Here is a 16,500-nt window from a genome sequence, read left to right as displayed (position 1 = left end):
CAATATACATATAATTACACAAGTTTAAACTATTTCTCCAGATACATCAATCAGAACTCCATGGCAGGCAAACTGCCCTTTTAGTTTGAATAGTTACAATATTCAGAATGAACAAGTGCCCTACTAATTAAGAAGTTGGAAGGACAGACTTTGTATGCTTTGCTCAAGTGTTTGTGGCGATGCTGATAACCCTAGTGTGTATACTTACAATAAACATTAATACATGCATGAGTGGTTTTTATGTTTACTATACTATATTACTATTTTAACAGGGGTGGAGCAGGCTGGGGAGCAGGGGGTGCGAGCTAGGGGTGGGAGTGTCCAGCCTGCAGACTTTGCGGCCCAGGAAATCACACTGGTCTGGCCTTACCAAGGCCAGAGGTACAAAGAACTAAAAATTGACTACCTCTACAACAGGCTGATTTTTTAAACTGATAGTTTGGCATGACCTGCAAATGTTCAAAACATCTAAATGATCCTTGGCAAAATAGATTCCCATCCCTATTTTAGAATGTATTTGACAGAAAAATTACTGTAAAACCAAACAGAACCTAGAGAAAATTCTGATCACTTTGACAAACGAATGAAATGAGGTCACTTAATGACCCAATCACTACTAGCAAAACTTGTTCCTATGGCATCTCCTCAAAAACAAACAGCGGTAACACTTGTCTTATGCGCAACGGTCCTTTGTTGAGAAAATCAGAGTTCACCTAACAAAAATATTTTCTTGTATTCTTAAGAGCAGGTAATACTTGGTAGTTCTATATTCAGGAATCAGCACTAGCATGACATTTTGTAAATTAGAATTCTCGGGGGCTGCTGTGTGGCACAATGGGCTAAAGGGTTAGCCTGCTGCTTGCAATGCCCGAGTCTCATACGGGCACTGGCTACAGACCCAGCTGCTCCACTTGATTCAGCTCTCTAGAACGTGCCTAGCAAACAAGCAGAGAATGAGCCCAGAGTTCGGCCCCTGCCATGACATGGAGTTCCAGATGCCTGGCTTTGGCATAACCCAGTGCCAGTAACTGTGGCCATTTTGGAAGTCAACCAGCACATGGAGTCTGTCTTTACCTAACTACCTTTCAAATAAGTAAATCCTTTATAATTCTTTAAGTTATCACTCAGGTCTGGCATTGATAGCCATGTGGCTAAAGCCCTTGCCTTGCACGTGCCAGTATACCACATGGGTGCCAGTTTTTGTCCCACTGTGCCACTTCCAGCCCCCTGCTTGTGGCCTGGGATAGCAGTAGAGGACAAGTCAAAACCTTGGAATCCTGCATCCACGTGGGAGACCCAGAAACTCCTGACACCTGGCTTCAGATTGGCTCAGCTCCAGCCATCGTGGCCATTTGGGGAGTGAACCAGTGGATCAGAGAGCTTTCTCTCTGCCTCTCCTTCTCTGTAAATCTGACTTTAAAAGGAAAATCTTAGGAAGTAAAATTCTTACTTTAAAAGGTACAGCAACAGACTGTCCACCACAGAGGGAGAAACAGATCATCCATGCACTGGTTCACTTTCTCAAATGCAACTGACCAGGATTGAGCCATGCCGAAGTCTGGAACCAAGAAATCCACTTAGGTCTCCCATATGGGTGGCAGGAGCTCAGGACTTTGCACCAGCATCTACTGACTTCCCAGAAGCTAGACCAGAAACAAACAGCCAGGACTCAAACCAGCAATCGACAAAGCATGACAACACCAATTTCCTTTAACCTTAACATACAACATTGAGCCAGATTCTGGATGGGGGGGTGGGCGGGAGGGGCAACTCTATTGTACCAAAAGGAGTATCAGCTTAACCACTCAGAAAGCATTACTAATTTAACGCAAAATTCACCTGAGTAACTCTCCAACTCATATTCCTTTTCTTTCATAGGCTACCAACTGAATGAGACCAAAAAACCGTACATTTTAGTCACCATTACATTCACACAGAGCCTACAGTGCAACACTGCCTCTTAAGTAGGTAGCACTCCACAAGCTACTTTAAAATATTTGCAGCCCATGCTGTTGTGTAGCACGTTCATCTGTTGCCTGCAACACCACCATCCACAAGCATGCCAGTTTCAATCCCAGATGCTCTTACTTCCAATCTAGCTCCCGCTACTGTGCCTAGGGCAGCAGTGAAGCACACACGAAGTACCTGGATCCCTGCACCCATGTGGGAGACCTCAAAGAACTCCCTTGCTCCAAATCTGCCGAGCTCCACCTGTTGTAACCATCTGGATAGTGAGTCAGCAAATTCAAGGTCAATTGGCCTTTCAGAATAAAGTTACTGGGGACTGGTGCTGTAGTGTAACAGGTTACACCTACACCTGCAGTGCCAGCAACCCATTTGTGCTGGTTCAAGACCCAGCTGCTCCACCTCTGATCCAACTCTAATGACCCCCAAAAGTAGCAGATGGCCCAAATGTTTGGACCCCTGCACCCGTTTGGGAAACATGGAACAAGCTCCAGGCTCCTGGCTTTAGAACCACTCTGTTCCAGATACTGCAGCCAGCAGACAGAAAATCACCCTCCCCCATCAAGGTCCCTGGGATGAAGTCAGGAGACCATCTGTATGTCCTGACGCTGATACAACCTGGGAGCACGGAGCGGTGTAATCATGACCCCTCCAGAAGGTCACAGGAAGAAGGGCAGGATCTCATTCACTTCCCCCACATCCCTTCCCGTTCTAGCCACACACCTGCGGGTATCCGTCATCCCCCACCTACGTAACAAACATTTAAAAATGAAAAAAAAAATAAAGTTCAACAGCCCAAATACAGATCACAAGTCCCAGCACTTCAGGCTCATTTCGTGCCAGGTAATACCAGCTGTTATTCATCTTCTTTAAACACTTAAATCAATTTATTAGCAAGTAGGGCATTCAATGATTGCGAAGAAAATTTCAGTTTCAAAAAAAAAACCTCCCTGTATCAAACGATTCCTTTCCTTGATAGCTACTCAAATCCATTTATTTGTTAGCAAATGTTATTTACTCAAAATCTTCAAGCTACACAGGCTCTCACTTAACCACACATCATGCACACAGGTCATTCACCTATGACTTTCACTCAAGACCTTAAAGCTTATAAAAGCCCACAGAATCAGGTAGAACGTAAAGGCAAAACACTTATAATTATCTACTGATTTCCCAATAGTAAAATGAGGAAAACTTATTTTTTGTTTATATGGAAATGCTTAATGTGGCAGGATTCAGTCCAGTTAAACAGATGTTCTGATTAAAAAAAAAATCCAATTTAGTAGGACCACTAAACTTAGGCTCTGATTTAAAATGTACTAGCTGAGTATCTCAACTTCTACTGCAATTCTTAAAATTCCTGAGGGGTCTTTGTCATGGGGAATGAGTGAAAGATGAAGGGAGTAGAGAGGTACTAATAATAAGAAAACGAAAATAAGACCTGGCGCGGTAGCCAAGCAGCTAAAGTCCTCGCCTTGAATGCACCGGGATCCTATATGGGCACTGGTTCTAATCCTGGCAGCCCCATTTCCCATCCAGCTCCCTGCTTGTGGACTGGGAAAGCAGCAGAGGACAGCCCTGGGCCTTGGGACCCTGCACCCATGTGGGAGACCCGGAAGAGGGTACGGGTCATGGCTTCAGAGCAGCTCAGCTCCAGTCATTTCGGCCACTTGAGGAGTGAATCATCGGACAGAACATCTTCCTCTCTGTCTCTTCTCTCTATATATATCTGACTTTCTAATAAAAATAACTCTTTTAAAAAAAAAAGAAAATGAAAATAAAGTTTGCAGTCCTAAACAATGGCCCAAGTGTAAGAGAAACCTTTAGCAATATTACTTTTCTTTGAGAAACAAAAACTTAAACGCCTCCTTCATGGGATAAACAGTCCTTCACGAAAGTCACTTTCCTCCCTCTAATGTTAAAACAGATTTTTAGTGTCTAGCTCTCTTACTTGAATTACTTACACCATCTAATGAATACCAGCTGATACGCGCCACTACACTAACAGTGTTGGAATATTATAGAACAAAAGCAGCATAATCCATTATTAATGACATTGTATCTTCAAACTCAAACTACTCAGGGCCAGCACAGTACCCTAGAGGCTAAGGTCCTCACTTTGCACGTGCTGGGACCCCATATGGACACCGGCTCTAATCCCAGTGGCCCCACTTCCCATCCAGGGCCCTGCTTGTGGCCTGGGAAAGCAGTCGAGGATGGCCCAGGGCCTTGGGACCCTGCACCCGCATGGGAGACTTGGAATAATCTCCTGGCCCCCAGCTTGGATTGGGTCAGCTCTGGCCGCTGCGGCCACTTGGGGAGTAAGACAGCAGATGGAACATCTTCCTCTCTGCCTCTCCTCTCTGTACAACTGACATTGCAATAAAGATGAATAAATCTTTTAAGAATGTTTTTTAAAGATTAAATTAGTTACTCATTCTAGAACTAAAACAGCCAGACAAAATATCCGAAGTACCATTCCCAGATGTCAGACAACACAGATAGGCAATACCGAGCATGGTGGAGTAAGGGACGGGAGGGTGTTGAGAACCGAAACAGAAGTACCTGAGTCCGTGACTGTCCCAGCTTTGCGCACCGAGGCACCTCGTCGAACCAAACCAGAGCAGAAGACCCAATCCGAAACTCGAACTTCAAGACTGAAGGAGCTGCGGCCAGTTGGGCATCTTTTATATCTACCAAACTAGCTGCACATGCATCGTGAGGGGCAAAGAACAGCCATTGGATAACAAGCAACGGCTTGAGCGCTATAAACCTAACAAGCCGACTTTACACAGATGTTCCGGTTTTAATCAAAGTGAAGAGCTGTGACTGACCTCACAGCCTTCAGCTGGAACCAGTGAGCAGGATGCTACCAGCCCCAGGTCGAAGGCTCCCCTCTAAACCCGAACAGCACATTTAAAAACAAAAAAACATGCTTTCAAATTTCAGATAAAAGTATCTTTTCCCCTTTAAAAAGCTAGCTGGCTATTTATAGAGCAGATATAATAACCAAAAAAGGTTTTCTTTAACATATCTGCTAATAACATGTAGGAAAAAGAGGTAGGAAGTGAAGAGTTCACCTACTGTGAGGTCTACGAAAACAAAAAGAAAAAAAAATATTATAGCCATAATACTAAAAAGAGGAGGTAAAATCAATTTACAAATTACTCAGCCCCTCAAAGATGATCAAAAAATGGAATGAGCAGAAAATAAATAAATAGCAAGACAGAAGATGTGCCCATAGGGATACTTGCATTCAACATAAATGGATCTTTCAAAGACAACTACTAACACGTGAAGACTATCAGCCTACATCCAAAAGCCAGACTGAGGCTGGCAGGTGGCCCAGGTGAGCCACGGAGAAGCCAATCAGTCAGATGCAAGCCCAAGTCCCCTGTGAGCCACGCGCCTGGAATCGCTCAAGTACGAATCCCTAACACCCACACAGGAGACCCAAATGAAGGCTCAATACTGTGGCATCAGCCTAGTTCAGACCCAGCCTTTTAGGGATCTGGGAAGTGAACCAATTTCTCTTTTTGCCTTTTATTTACATTTTTAAACTTATTTTTATTTAAAGGGCAGTTTTACAGAGAGGAGAGACAGAGAGGTTTTCCATCTGCTAGCTCACTCCTCAAATGGCTGCCACCAGCCAGAGCTGAGCTGATCTGAAGCTGGGAGCCAGGCGCTTCTTCTGGGTCTCCCATGTGAAGGCAAGATCCCAAGGCCATGACTGGAGACCTGAATCAGAAGTTGAGCAGCCTGGGCACGAACCAGCGCCCATATGGGATGCTGGTGTCATGAAATTAAACATTTTTCAAAAAGCAAGACCTAATTACATGTTAATTATACAAGCATATTACAAATTTGGCTAGGTGGGGCCCGACGCAGTAGCCTAGTAGCTAAAATCCTTAGGATCTATAGGTGTCAGTTCTTGTCCCGGCCGCTCAACTTCCCTTCCAGCTCCCTGTTTGTTGCCTGAGAAAGCAAAGGAGAATGGCCTGAAGCTTTGCAACCCTGCATCTGAGAAGGAGACCCAGAGGAAGCTCCTGGCTCCTGGCTTTGGATCAACTCAGCTCCAGCAATTGCAGCCACTTGGGGAGTGAACCAGCGGATGAGATCTTTCTCTATGCCTCTCCTCTGTAGATATGACTACAGACAGATAGAGATAGATAAATAGATAGAAGATAAATACCTAGATGGATGGATGGACAGGTGGCAGGTCAACACAATATCTCAATTAGCTAATCCTCCACTTGCAAGTGCCAGCATTCCACACAAAAATCCCACACCAGCTGCTCCACTTTCTAGCCAGCTCCCTTCTTATGGCCTAGGAAAACAGCAGAGAATGGCCCAATCCTAGGAACCCTGAACCTGTGTAGGGGGCTGGTAGACGCTCCTGGCTTTGGATCTGCTCAGCCATTTGGGGAGAGGGGCAGGGGACAAAAGATCTTTCTGTCTCTCCTCTCTGTAAATCTGCTTTTCTCATATACACACGTATGAATGAATAAATATGAATTCATAAATATATATATATATATATGGATTAATAAAGTGCTGGCAACCGCAACCCATACAAGCACCAATTCAAGCGCTGGCTGCTCTACTTCCACACCAGCTCCCTGCTAATGGCCCAGGAAAGAAGAGGATTGCTTCTGGCTTTGGGCCTCCACACCATAGAGGAGAACATGGAGGGGATGTGAAGCAAGCTCCTGGGTCTGGGCCTCAGACCAGCCCAGCTCCACCCATCCATTATGACCATCTGAGGCATGAATCAGCAGACAGAATCAATCAAGGTCTCTCTCTCTTCTCCTAGCACTGTTCAGATTTTCAAGTCTTTCTCTCTTGAAGGTATCTGCCTTAATAAATATCATTTTGCACATTGAAAAAGAGAGAGAGATAAAAGTAAATGACTACAAATTAGTAAAAACTGATAATATTAAGTGTTGACACAGAGTAGCTGGGATTTTCTTGCATTGCTAATGGGAATATAAACAACCAACTTCTTATCACCATAAATACACCATACAATCCAGGGATGTCCACATCTGGATATTTATTCGAGAGACAACACGCAAATGCATACCTGTGAGAAAACACAGTGTATACAAACGCTTATAGAAGAGTTATTCATAACAGTCAAAAGTTGAAAACAACCAGTAAATAAACTGTAATAACCATACAATGTACTGTTATTTAACAATTAAATGGAATAAACTGTTACTACTTTTTCAAAAACACTGATGAATCCCAAAGCATTATGTTAAGTTAAACAGGATGCAAAATAATATACCATGCTTATTTCATTTACATGACATTCTGAAGGTAAAAGGCAAAATTTATGCAAATTATACCTCTATACAAATTGATTTTTATTTTCCTATTTAGCAGAAAGAAAAGGGTAAATTTATGAATTTTAGTGGGAGTAAAACAAGTTTTTTTTCCAGAGCCTTAGTCACAGTAGCGCCCTGAGAAGTTAATGACTTGCCCCAGATTACACCGTTAGTAATTAATGGATGCATGTTCTAGACACAGACCATTTCAGAGTAAATTAAACTTGGAACGTCTGCTCGCGGGATGATCAAGCAGACCTTGAGCAGGTCAGTACTGCACTGCCTGGGAAGGAGGCAGACGATGGCCCAAGTCCTTGTGTCCCTGCCACCCACAAAACAGACCAGGATGACCAGGGTGGACTTCCAGATACTAACATGGCTGAGACCTCCAGACCTGTCTGATGCAGCCATGTGTGGAGTAAAGGCAGAGTGAAAGGGCTGGCATTGCGGCAGGGCGGGTAGAGCCCACTTGGGCACCAGTTTGTGCCCTGGCTGCTCACTTCCAAGCCAGCTCTCTGCTATGGCATGGGAAAAACAGCAGACAATAGATGATAGCCCACGTGTTTGGGTACCTGCTACCCACATGGGAGACCTGGATAAAGCTCCTGGCTTCAGACTAGTCTGGCTCTGAGAGTTGTAATAATCTGGGGAATAAACCAGTAGAGATGGAAGTTATCTCCATCCGTGTGTGTGTATGTGTCCTTTTGTCTGTTACTGTGATTTTCACATAAACAAACAAATCTCTTAAAAAAAAGCAGACTGTGACCAAGGCACTCCAAGATGGGATGCAGGCAGCCCCAGTGGCATCTTAATGCTTACTCTTTCTCAAAGTTTTGCAGTTTCATTTGCCATGATTTCAGTTATCCACAGCACACCAGTCTCAAACATTATTATAATGCAATGATGAACTAGGATATTATCAGAGAAAACAAAATTTCATTCATACAACTTTTCTCACAGCATAGTTACACCTGGTGTATTGCTGTTGTTAAATTTCTTACAATACCTAAATTAAAATGTAAGTGTATCTAAAGGATTCAGAACTATCTGGAATTTTAGATGTCCACTGGGGATTTCAGAATTTAGAATACTATTATCCTTCAATTCTCACCTACGTATGTTACCCTAAAGAATTAGGGTAAATTAATAGAGGAACCAGATTTTGCAAAGCAACATATATCAAAAGCTTATTAAAAAGCAAGGCAAGAAAGCTGCACTTACAACTTGAATAACTGCATCAATTTTAATCTCAACCTGAAAAAACAAACTGGGACCAGCACTGTACTGCAGTGCATACAGGCAACCATCTGTAAAGCTGGCATCCACGTGGGCACCAGCTCGTGTCCCAACTGCTCTCTGCTGGAGGCCTGGAAAGTAGCAGACTGCCCAAGCGCTGCGTGCCCCTACCTTCCACGTGGGAGAGATGGGGGAACTGCTGGCTCCTGGCTTTGACCTGGCCCAGTCCCAGACACTGCAGCCATTTGGGGAGCGACCCAGAAAACAGAAGTTCTGCCTTTATCTCTCCTTCTCTCTCTCTAAATCAAATAAATAAACCGATTCTTTAAAAAGAAAAGAAAAACTTAGAAAACCCGCTGTAGGAACAGCATACTGAGATGCTGCTCAGAGAAAAAGAATGCACTTTAGGCACATGGCCTTCCCGTCGTTGAGGTGGGATCATCTCTTTCGCCTCTTTCCTTCTCGACCCTCCCTGCTGCAGACAGAACTTCTGATTCCAGAACAGGAGTGGGGAGGAGGCTGATCCGACGCCTGGAAATAAACCGACAGCCTGCTCCGGTCCTCTGTACACCAATACAAGTGAAAAAAAATGTGTATGATCCTTTGTGTAAAATGCTAATTCCTGTGCCAATCAGCACTACAACAGGGACAGCTACAATTAGCCAGGCATGGTACACTTTTTTAACCCCTAAACAACCAGAACATATGGATGAGACTCCTTGTTAAATAAACTAAAAGTAATGATTTGCCACTATCTGTAAGCTAACGATAGATCTCACTTAATCCTAGGTCCTAAAAAAAACAGATTTTTTAAAATCCAGTCAATGTCCTATTCCTTTTACTCCTATAATCAAGTGTTGGAAGTCCCTAAGTGTCCAATCAATCCTGCTTAAGAACACAATTTGAGAATCAGCATTACTGCTACTAAATGTAAAACAATGAGAAAATCTAACCCCCAGCAGCGAACCACTGACCTCCGATTACAAAAAAAGTTCTGCTACAGAAGAGGTGTATATGTCAGTGTGATAAAGTAGTACATAAGCTTATCAAGAAACTGGGCAATCTCATTTTAAAAATTTATTCAATTCCATCACAAACCTGAAACTAAAGTATGGCATGAGACTGCTACTGCTGGTGCTCATACAGTCACCATGGTAACGGTTAAAATTTATACACTACCCTGCAGCTAAACCTCCCGGGGAATGCTTCCTTTTTCAAGATGTTTTCTTCAGTGGGAAGGAATGCAATACCTCCTAGCATATCTAAGTTTTAAATTACTTGTTTCATGGCTAATCATTTCAAAACAACAGAGTATTACATAAAAACAGAAACCTCAAACTTGTCGCTGATTCATCATTCCGTTTAACCATGCACTCTGCTATAATTCTAGTTTTTACCTTTCCAGTACTATGAGTCCCCTGAAAATTGTCCCACATGTAACTATACTAAATTCGAGAGTTTCATTTTGTTGTTGTTGTTGTTAAAGATTTATTTATTTCTGTTGGAAATTCAGATATATACAGAGAAGAGGAGAGACAGAGAGGAAGACATTCCATTCGATGATTCACTCCCCAAGTGGCAATGGCCAGAGCAAAGCTGAGCCGATTGGAAGCCAGGAGCCAGGAACTTCTTCCAGGTCTCCCACGTGGGTGCAGGGTCCCAAGGCCCTGGGTCATTCTCCAATGTTTTCCCAGACCACAAGCAGGGAGCTGGAAGAGAAGTGGAGCAGCTGGGACATGAACTGGCACCCATATGGGATCCCAGCGCATACCAGATGAGGACTTTAGCCACTAGGCTATTGCACTGGGACCCAATCATACTCTATTTTTTTAAAGATTCATTTGCTTTTATTGAAAACTAACATTATATAAATAGGGAGGAGAGACAGAGAGGAAGACCCTCCACCTGATGATTCACTCCACAAGCGGCACAATAGCCAGAGCTGAGCCAATCCAAAGCCAGTAGCCTCTTCGGGTCTCCTACATGGGTCCAGGGTCCCAAGTTCTTGGGCCTTGCTCGAGACTGTCTTCCCAGGCCACAAGCAGGGAGCTAGACGGGAAGTGGGACCACTGGGATCAAAACAGCGTCATATGGCATCTCAGCATGCCCAAAGCAAAGACCCCAGCTGCCAGGCCACCATGCTGGGCCTGATATTCTATTTTTAACAAATAGCAAGTGTTGGGCCCGGCACAATAGCGTAGTGGTTAAACTCCTCGCCTTGAACTCGCCGGGATCCCATATGGGCACAGGTTCTAATCCCGGCGGCCCCGCTTCCCATCCTCCTCCCTGCTTGTGCCTGGGAAAGTATTCAAAGACAGCCCAAAGCCTGGGGACTCTGCACCTGCGTGGGAGACACGGAAGAGCTCCTGGCTCCTGGCTTTGGATTGCCTCAGCTCCAGCCATTGCTGTCACTTGGGGAATGAATCATCGGATGGAAGATCTTCCTCTCTGTTTCTCCTCCTCTCTGTATAGCCGCCTTTCCAATAAAAATAAATAAATCTTTAAAAAAAAAAATAAAAATAAAAAGCAAGTGTATAGTACTTATAAGAATTAAATACAAAATGGTATTTATTATGCCTTAACACAAAGTTCTATTAAATTTAAGAGTATTGCTGTTTACAAAAAAAAAAAAAATGAAGAGCTATAAATGATGTAAAAGAGAAGTCAAGGTCCTTGCTTATAACAATTATAATAGCAAACACATTTACTGTTTAATGCTATAAAGGTAGGCGATATTATTACCCTCATTTTACAAAGAAGGAAACTAAGGCATAGAATGATAAGATCATTTGTCCAAGTTATAAATTTTCCAATAAATAATTCACAGATACAAGTTGAAACCACATAAGAAACTAAGTAGGGGCTGGTGCTGTGGCCGAGTAAGCTAACCCCCCATCTTGCGCCAGCAGCCCATGTGGACACCAGTTCAAGTCCCAGCTGCTGCACTTCCGATTGCGCTACCTGCCTGTGGCCAGGTAAAGCAACGGAAGATGATTCAAGTGCTCGGGTCCCAGACATAGAAGACACTCCTGGCTCCTGGCTTCAGACTGGCCTAGTCCCAGCCATTGTAGCCACTTGGGAAATGAACCACTGGATGGAAGCTGTGTTTCTCTGTCTCTCCTTCTCTCTCCGCAACTGCTTCACAAACTACATAATTTTTTTAAAATATTAAGTAGAAACAGCACATACAATGACAATTCAAAATCAAAAGAGTGAATGCCAAGGCACTCTACCCCAAAAAAAGCAGAAAAGCAGCAGCATGAATTAAGAGAAATTAAGGGCCCGGCAGCGTGGCCTAGTGGCTAAAGTCCTTGCCTTGAACGCGCCAGGATCCCATATGGGCGCCGGTTCTAATCCCAGCAGCTCCACTTCCCATCCAGCTCCCTGCTTGTGGCCTGGGAAAGCAGTCGAGGACGGCCCGATGCGTTGGGACACTGCACCCATGTGGGAGACCCGGAAGAGGTTCCAGGTTCCCGGCATCGGATCGGCACGCACCGGCCGGTTGCAGTTCACTTGGGGAGTGAATCATCGGATGGAAGATCTTCCTCTCTGTCTCTCCTCCTCTGTGTATATCCGGCTTTCCAATAACAATAAATCTTAAAAAAAAAAAAAAGAAAAAGAGAAATTAAGATTTTTCTTTATCTTAGTGCAGTAAAACTAGGTCTAAATCTTTAGGGGTTAAAGAAAAAAAGTACATATTCTCAAACTATCCAAAAATATAAAAAACTAATATATCTTAAAGTAGAAACTTCCAATACTTGAGAATCACATTCTGGATAAAACCCGTTAAATGTCAGCACTTTGGGGTCAGTGCCATGGCTTAGTAAGTTACACCTCAGCCTCCGGTGCCAGCATCCCATATAGATTCCAGTTCCTATCTCAGCTGCTCCACTTCTGATCCAGCTCTCTAATGTGTATAGGAAAGCAATACAAGATGCTCAAACGACTGTACCCAGTACTCATGTAGGAGACTTGGAAGAAACTCCAGGTTCATGGCTTCACCAGCCCAGCTCCGGTGACTGCGAGCATTTGGGGGGTGATCTAGTGGATGAATGACCTTCTCTGTGTCTCCTTCTCTGTAACTCTGTCTTTCAAAGAAAAATAAAATCTGTTTTATTTTTTTTAATTTTTTTTATTGGAAAGGCAGATATACAGAGAGGAGGAGAGACAGAGAGGAAGATCTTCCATCCGAGGATTCACTCCCCAGGCGCCTGCAACTGCTGGAGCTGAGCCAATCTGAAGCTAGAAGCCAGGAGCTTCTTCTAGGTCTCCCACGCGGGTGCAGGGTACCAAGGCCCTGGTTCGTCCTCTGCTGCTTTTCCAGGCCACAAGCAGGGAGCTGGATGGGAAGCAGAGCTGCCAGGATTAGAACTGGCGGCCATATGGGATCCCAGCACGTTCAAGGCAAGGACTTTAGCCGCTAAGTTATCGAGCAGGGTCGAAAAAATAAAATCTTCAAAAAAAAATTTTTTTTCAGCATGTGAAAATTAACTTTTCTTTCTTAAATATTATGCTTGGGAGTATATATAACAAACAGCCAAAAGGAATTCTCCAGAATATTCTACAATGAAGCACTACTATGCTTAACATTTTGTTGAGAAATAGAAAGTACTATATTAAAATATGTCAGTCTATCACGGTGGAATATTCACCCTGGCCTTATCTCTAAAACATATTTTCCAACAGTTTAGGTGTGTTCTTATCTCTGGAATAATTTTCAACAACACGAAAAAGGTATGCTATTTCCACACAAGGCCAACAGTTAAGTGAACTTGGCTAATGATTATGGAAGATGAATTTGCCATGGAGAAAAACTTACAGATACAAAACCCAATTTGGAAATGGAGCAGCCAAACTCTAATCCATAAAAAGCCATCAGAATTAGGATCTACTTCACAGTACTGAAGCAAGTCGCCTCTCACACTATTTTTCTCCTAAAATGTGCACTCCCAGTAAGGCAAAGTATCTGAACCCCAGAACTAAACTGACTGTGGTCATGCACTGGTTTCTCCCGGTCTGTTCAAGTCTGAAACAGTAGCTACAGTGTCTGACATGAACATGATACTTGTGCTTACTACTGAGTTAAGTATATTCCCTTAGCTCTAGAAAACTGATAGGGCATTGCGCTTCCTGAACTAACCCTTGGTCACTATAAAGCTATTCTCATCCAGGCCCAGAGGAGAAAAGTGCCCCTGCAGTTCCCCAACAGTCTATCATTCTGAACCCTCAAATCTCTAAATATATAAGATGACTGAGGGGGATAATCTTACCTGCACTTGCTGTGGAAGTTCCTTCCAACTATGTACCATTACTCCCGAGAAGTACAAGTAAGATCTCATCTTGATTTCTTGGCTGCCTTTCACTGATGTAATCATAGCATGAACCTTTGAAATATGATCCCAGGCTAGGTCATTCTCTTCAAAGTGTCTGTCATTACTCCTTGGTGAGTCAGCTTTGGGATTGCAGCCAATGTGTTTTTTGTTGAGTTTATTACAAAACCATATTTCTGCCAAGTTGAACAGTGGTCAAAACACTGCATTTACAAAAAAACTCCCTTGGGCCCAGCTCAGTAGCCTGGTGGCTAAATTCTCACCTTGCATTCCCTGGGATCCCATATGGGCACCAGTTTGTGTTCCATTGTTCCAGTTCCCTTTAAGCTTTCTGCTTGTGTCCTGGGAGAGCAGTGGAAGATGGCCCAGAGCTTTGGGACCCTGCAGCCACGTGGGAGACCTAGAAGAGGCTCCAGCCGCCAGGTTTGGATAGGCTCAGCTCTGGCCGTTGTGGCCACCCGGAGAATTTCTGTCTCTCCTCTCTCAGGAAAATCTGACTTTCCAATCAAACTAAATAAATCTTGAAAATAAAATTTCAGAAAAGATTTTTTAAAAACTCTCAAAGTATCAGAGAAAGGAAACACAAACACACAAACAAGTCACATGTTGGATTAAGAGAAGGGATACTCATACAAGGAAGTTGTGTAGCATTATGTCAAAAAGTTCTCTCAAAGAGGTCCCACAAAATATCTTAATAATTTTGAGTAGATTTTATACGTATAGGTATATTTTAAAATCATTGGGGTTGGCACCGTGAAGAAGTAAGCAAAATCTCTGCTTGGAAATTGTAGCATCAGCAACTCAAATGGGTGCTGGTTCCTGTCCCTGCTCCACTTCCCATCCAGCTCCCTGCCTGTGGCCTGGGAAAGCAGCAGAGGACGGCCCAACGCCTTGAGATCCTGTACCCATGTGAGAGACCTGGAAGAAGTTCCTGGCTCCTGGCTTCAGGTCACCTCAGCTCTGGACATTGCGGCCATTTGGAAAGTGAACCAGCAGATGGAAGATCTTTTTGTCTCTCCTTCCTCTGTAACTTCAGCTTTCAAATGAGAATAAGTAAATCTTGGAAAGAAAAAAAAAATACTGAGAAAACTAAAGCACAGGAAAATTAAGGAACATGCCAAGATCAAAAGCATGTAAGTAGCAGAACCACTGCGGAGCTCTTCACCACACACCAGTGTGCAACATCCAACCAGACCACCAGCTCAGCTGCCCACAAGCAGCCTCAAACACCTCCTGACACACGCGAAGTGGGAGCGAGAATAGGGCCTGGTCTGCCTATGCAACTGCTACAGCTAACTAAAATTCTGTTTCTATTGCTGAATTCACTCATAGTTGCTACTTCCACAGTCCATGGTTTTAACTTTGGTAACCCTATCCTGGGATTCTACACTGCAGGAAAGAAAACAGCAAAATCTTGTCCCCAACAACTGCTAATATATAATCCCTACTACTGGAAAGAAGGGACGTCTCCACATACCTGTGGTTGACAAGGAAACACCCAGAAACAGTGGTACTTTACAAAGGAGATCCCTTTACCAAGTGACAGTGTTAAAATGTAAATTTCTCCTGGTTCCAAACACAATATCCAGCTTTCTGAATATTTAACTATGAAGAAATATATACTGATAAGACAAATTCAGTAGCTTTGTACACGTAGTACTTCAATCATAAAAAGCTTAAACTGAGACTCTGGACTACACAAAAGAAACAAACCCTAAATGCCAAACCACAGTCTCTGCAGTCAGAATGGAAATCTCAAAATGTGCATTTTAAAAATCTATCCACAATCTTTCTTCCAAGGCAAACGGAATGGTCCATCTATTTCTTGTGGCCTGGTACTGCTGCAAAACAAAAATTTACTACATAAGGACAAAGAATACAACGCATTCAATCAACATGTGTTTCATCTGGTTTACACGAAACTTGATTACCAATAATAACTGCCTCCAGCATCTTGGGGGAATCAAGCAAAAAGGAACTCTGTAGTGTTCAAGTATTTCCCAAACATGTTTATTTACACACTTTCCACTTGGCTATTCATACTTTCGTAACTACCTACATAACCATATCTTTTTTTTTATGATTTACTTATTTTTCTTTGAAAGCCAGAGTTACAAGAGAAGGGGAGACAGAGATCTTCCATCTGCTGGCTCGCTCCCCAAACCATTGGAATGCAACTAGGCCAGAATAAAGCCAGGAGCCAGGAGCTTCCTCCAGGCCTCCCATGTAGATGCAGGGTCCCAAGACTTTGGGCCATCCGCTGATACTATACCACAATGTCAGTCCCTACAACTATTCTAATACTTAGTGGAACAAAAAAAAAAAAAAATACATAAATGAAAATAAAAACTTGGCTGGTCCTCCCTTTGCAAGTGCTGGGATCCCATATAGGTGCCAGTTCATGACCCAGCTGCTCCACTTCCCATCCAGCTGTCTATTTATGGCCTGGGATAACAATGGGGGATGGGCCAAAGCCATGGGACCCAGTAACCAAGTGGAAGACCCACAGAAAGCTTCTGGCTACTGTTTTTGGATCAGCTCAGCTCCGAACATTGTGGCCATTTGGGAAGTTAACCAGCAGACAGGAGATCTTTCTCTCTGTCTCTCCTTCTCTCTGTAAACCTACATTTCCAATAAAA

General features: G+C 43.4%; 1 protein-coding gene across 6 annotated transcripts in view; it reads right to left on the bottom strand.

Annotated features, from left to right (window-relative positions):
* MTMR3 (myotubularin related protein 3) overlaps positions 1 to 16,500 on the bottom strand; it is a 103,675-nt gene that overhangs the window by 74,041 nt on the left and 13,134 nt on the right. The window contains exon 1 of one of the 6 annotated variants that reach the window (XM_058656842.1): positions 12,504 to 12,527. The exons of the other annotated variants lie outside the window; for them this stretch is intronic. The gene's annotated coding sequence lies outside the window, so the exon portion shown is untranslated. Of the gene's footprint in view, positions 1 to 12,503; positions 12,528 to 16,500 lie in introns of those variants that run through there. 6 annotated transcript variants of the gene reach the window in all.

Source organism: Ochotona princeps, chromosome 29 (assembly GCF_030435755.1).
Source record: "Ochotona princeps isolate mOchPri1 chromosome 29, mOchPri1.hap1, whole genome shotgun sequence".
Lineage (NCBI taxonomy): Eukaryota > Metazoa > Chordata > Mammalia > Lagomorpha > Ochotonidae > Ochotona > Ochotona princeps.
The sequence above is the reverse complement of the archived record's forward strand: the minus strand, read 5'-3'. Positions and strand labels throughout refer to the sequence as shown.